The sequence below is a fragment of the Elephantulus edwardii genome, unplaced genomic scaffold, assembly GCF_000299155.1.
Source record: "Elephantulus edwardii isolate Elephantulus edwardi_28Jun2011 unplaced genomic scaffold, EleEdw1.0 scaffold00007, whole genome shotgun sequence".
Classification (NCBI taxonomy): Eukaryota; Metazoa; Chordata; class Mammalia; order Macroscelidea; family Macroscelididae; genus Elephantulus; species Elephantulus edwardii.
The window spans coordinates 19,794,709-19,799,771 of NW_006399757.1; the positions used below are offsets into that span (position 1 = coordinate 19,794,709).

The 5,063-nt window shown below is 38.1% G+C and overlaps 1 pseudogene; it reads right to left on the bottom strand.

Annotated features, from left to right (window-relative positions):
- Positions 1 to 2,980: 2,980 nt before the first annotated feature.
- Positions 2,981 to 4,247, bottom strand: LOC102858534 (annotated as a pseudogene).
- Between the last annotated feature and the right edge of the window lie 816 nt (positions 4,248 to 5,063).

The window sequence follows — 5,063 nt, forward strand, 5'->3', positions numbered from 1 at the left end:
TCCTTATGTTTTACCAAGTCTTAATGAATGATTGTGTCATCTACATAATGCAGGTTGTTGATGATTCTTCCACCAATCTTGATAGTGACTCAAAAAGAATCACACTAATTTCTCTGATTTTCATATGAAACCCAGAAGTTATTATCTTAACAGAGCAAGAGAACATTGGAAGGTTTAAAAATTATACCTGTCCAATCTGTACAATGAACAAATTGTTTGAGAAACTGAACTCTGTACAAAAGAATGTGGTATTAAGATAGGAGGAAGATTTCATAACCTGGGCCATGAAGATAACACACCTTGCTTGCTAAAACTGAAGAGGGCTTGAAATGCTTGCTAAGGAAAAATACAGACTACAACCTTCAATGTGGATTTCATTTCGGTATCATGAAGAAAAATAATCCTAACCAATGGATCTGTAAGCTACACCATGATAGATGGAGAAAAGATTGAAATTATCAATGATTTTATCTTATCTTGGATCTACAATCAACACACTTGCATTCCACTTTCAGGGGCTTCTTCAAATTTCTGAGGAGCGAAGCTGTAAGTTTGAAAAATATAGGGAGCTCTGGTGGCCTACTGACAAGAAGCTACACTGCAATCCTAGAGGTAGGTGGTTCAAATCCACCAGATGCTTTGCTGGAGATGGAGGGTCAATCTCCTTCTGTACCAGTCAGATCGGATTTGACGGTACACACACACACAAATAATTTAAAAAAAAAAAGAAAATAAAAGAAAAATAAGGTGTATTTGGTTAGGCCAAGGTCTCTTTCATTCATTTACAATACATCAGAGAACTGAATAATGAATGAAGAGGACAGAATTGATGCCTTGGAATTGTGGTTCCGGAGAATAGTGCCGAATATCCCATGGACTGCCAAAAGAATAAACAGTTATGTCTTGGGAAAAGTGGAATCAAAGTGCTTCTTGGAGGCAAATATGCTGAAGCTTCATTTCATACATTTTTGGCATGTTGTTAGGAGAGGTAATTTGTTAAAACTGGACATCATGATTGGAAAAGTGAGGGGAAGACCATAAAAAAACATGGATTTGACTCAGTGGCTGCAGCAATGGGCCCAGGTGTGTCAGAGATGATGAGGATGGCACAGGATAGGACAAGATTCAGATCTGTCATCTTCTCACTTGACAGCACCTAACAATGACAACAACCTTATTCTGTTCTAAGCACTTTGCTTTTCTTTGACTTACCGAAAGCATTTATTCCCTGAGGCCTTTTCAGTTTTGGTTTTGTTTGCTGGGATTAATTCCCAATATCTATGTATGTCTCCTGTTTTCATCTCCTTCAGGTTTAATTTATTTTCTCTGAGATCTTTTTTCCTTTATTTTTTCTTTGCTTTAATATTTCTCCCTCTCTTTGCTTTAATTTTCTCCTTAGAAGTTTCCATGTTAAGCAGGTAATTTTGAGGTTTTTGAGATACACTGCGTTTCACACATTCTTCTATCCTCGCACTTCATACGTTCATCCACATACACCATGGTTTGTTTGCTTGTTTGTTTTTTAGGTTTTCCCTCTATTTTTATTTATTTTTTAAAATTAATTTTAATGAACGGTTACAGAGATTTTGGATTTCATTACATTCATTGTTGCATTTTTCTCCCTGCCCACCCATCCACCCAATTTGCTTTTCTCTTTGAAAAGTAAAAGAAAAATTATTTCATTTGTATAGAATCCACCCCCTCCCGCCCTGAGTACACTCCACTATGCAACCTTCATTCTGGACTCTTGTCATAACCATAATATCCAATCATATATCGCTCCCATTGATCCTCACTCACTATTACCCTTTCAGAGTCTCACTGGATCTTTCCTTAATCTTTTACCAATGACAAGGATAACTTTTGGTAAACCTTTACCCTCCCCACACCAAATTTTGCAATCTTGTCATTTCTCACCCTCCCTACTCTCAGTCCCTTTTTTATCTCCCTTCCCTCTTTTGACTTTCATACACATCTTACTAATTATCCTATTTTTTCAATAATTGTCTTAAGTAATATTTGTCCTTGTAAGACTTAGTTCATTCAGCATAATTAATGCTTTTGAGTCTCTCCCATGTATTTTTCCCCATAGTATTTTTTTAATCATTGCTTCTGAGTGCTGCATAGCATTCCATTGTGATAGCGCACCACAAATTCTAAATTCATTCATTTGTTAGACATTTGGGCAGTTTCCATGTTCTTATGATTGAGAATAATACTGCTATGAACATTGCTGTGCAAATCTCCATTTGTGTCTCTGTTCTAATTTCCTTGGGGTATATTCCTAGCAGTGGAATAGTTGGGTGGTATGGAATTTCTATGTTCAGCTTTTTGAGGAAATGTCAAGCTGCCTTCCAGAGTGGTTGAAGCATTATATAATCCCACCAACAGTGTATTAGAGTTCTATTTCTCCACTTCCTCTCCAACATACTGCTTGCTGTCCTATTAAATTTTGCCACTCTTCTGGATAAGATGGTATCTCATTGTGATTTTTATTTTCATCTCTCTTATTGCTAGTGATATTAAGCATTTCTTTATATGTCTGTTAGCCATTTGAATGTCTTCCTCTGTGAAATGTCTTTCCATGCCCTTGGGTCATTTTGTAATTGTGTTATCAATGTTTTTTTTTCTAGTGGAGGCCCTGTAGAATTCTATAAATTTTCATTCCAAGTCAGTAGGTTTTCTTTACACCCTATTAGGAAAGGTGTTTGTTTGTTTGTTTGTTTTATAAATACACATAATTAATATTTTCTGTTGTTGCATTACTGTATTGAAAATATACATTAGAAATTATTCTATATTTCTATAGCAGTCCCCACTCACACCACAAAAGTAGAAATATCTGCTTGCAATGCTAATGCTATTATTGGTAAACGCCATCAAAAAATAAACATCTTCAGTCCCCTTTCCTCTTCCATTAGAGTGAGAGTTGGATATAGGAGTAGTGGTGGGGCGATAGGATCAACTTAATATTTGTCTATCAGTAAGAATTTAGTAACCCCCAGACTTCCACAGAAACACATACATATTTATACTTTAAAGACTGTGAAGAGTTATTCTTTTCCTTCTCTGTACCCTCAAAAGCTCTGCTCTTTTCTTGCTCTTCTGTGATTCTGGACAAAATTCCTGATTCAACAATGGCCCATGACAGTCTGAGGTCTTTTCTTTATAGATGTGGAGTTTCTCTGAGTTCATATGGGCGTCTTCAAGGGGACACTTTGCTGCATTTCTGCCTGAGATCCCTTCCCCTCCAAATGCTGAGCTGCCATCTGAGGCTCTGAGGTTTCTTGTGGCTTCACGGCCTCTGAAGTGACACGCTCCCATTGTAGAACCACCTGGGCATCCCAGCCTCTGTTTTGCACTGGTTATGACTAAATTCCTTCAAATGCACTTTGGAGTAAATAAGACCTGTGTGGATTTGGAGTTGTGTTTGATGGCATTGATGTTCTTGAGCCGTGTCTCAGAGATAGCTAAGCAATTTAGTTTTCTAAAAGCAAAGTGGGATCCAGTTCTTGTATCTGCGATCTCAGGATTGCATGATAAAACTAATGTCCAATTGTTAAGCCTTATTTCATTACTTGAACTGGTGCTGTCATTTTTCAAAACCCAGTCTCTGATAAAGAATTATCCTTCAAGTGAAGTTGAGTTAAACTAGACAGGACCTCATTTGTGAGATGTTCTAGAAGTTCATATTCATCTCTAAGCTTGCAACAGGAAAGATCCAGACAGGTCAACTCCTGGGAAGACTTGATCTCAAGTTTTTCTGAAAATTACCAAGTACTTGTTTGCAAACACAGGGAGTAAAGCCCCAGACTTCTGTAGTCCTCAGTGAATTTCTGTAAAGCCTTCAACCCTGCACCAGGTGCTGTGACGTTTTGCCTGGCTTCAGCAGCATAGGACAGTTTTTCAGCGATCAGCTCAGGGAAGCCAATAAAGGAATCAATGTGATCAACTTTGTCAGAGATGAAGCCCAGAACCAGACTGAAGAGGGATTTGGCAGATTTCTGAAGAGTCTCTTCCTGAGTCTATGTGGTCAGTCCTCTCTTTGTGTTGCCGTGTCATCTTTTCTATTTATACAAAGCTCCACAGAAGCGCCTTTGTGAAGCAGTCTGACAGGCTTTGGATTTTACAGGCTACTCCTGACACTATCCAGGGCCAGGTTGACCACGTGCAGCTACCTTGTTTCTCACATGTAAATAAATGAGTCCTGGCTCGAGGTGGTTTTTTTAGTTGAGGTAGTAAGACATTGCCTTAGTTCTGTCTGTGTCCATGCCTGGGACAGTGAGGCAGCGTTAATCTTTAGAAGGTCATATTCATCAATATTAACCCCTCCTGGCTGTGCATTTCTCACCGTATTTACCAGCCTCTTTGTACCACAGGCTAGGTTTTCCAAGGTTGGTCCCATTTTGTCTCTTATGATCTTTATGGTTTGTGCTTTATCCCAAAATCTCTGATCTACCTTTGGTTGATTTTTGGGGACTGTGTGCTATATGGATCTGAGGCAATGGATTTTTATTTGGATATTTAGACAGAGGTGTGTTTTGTTTTTGGGGTTTCCCCCCCCCCTTCTCTCTTCTTTCATTAATATGGTCCCTGGTCTGACGGTTTGTTTTACTATCACTCTATGTTACTCTGACACAAAAAACTGTTTTACCAGTGTTTCAAATGTCAGCAGGTTACCTGTGATAGAGAGTTTTCAGAAGAGCTTCTAGACTGAAGCAAATTAAGAAGGACCTGGAGATTTATTTTTTAAAACCCTAAAATTAGCCATAAAATCTTAGAGTCATTGGAGAACATTGTCTTATATAGTGACAGAAGTTGAGACCATCAGGTTGGAAAACACACAAAATACAATTTGGGAAGGACTAACTCTTCAAAGTAGATTTAACCTTGACAATATAGATGGAATGAAGCGTTTAGGATATTCATTTACTGATGATGCATGACTTAAACGTGAAGGAGAAGCTCTAAGCATCATCAGTAAATGAGTACAAGAGAAGTATAGATAACATTGAATGATAGTGTTGGTGAAGAAAATTGAGTAATCGTAGACTGCAAAAGAG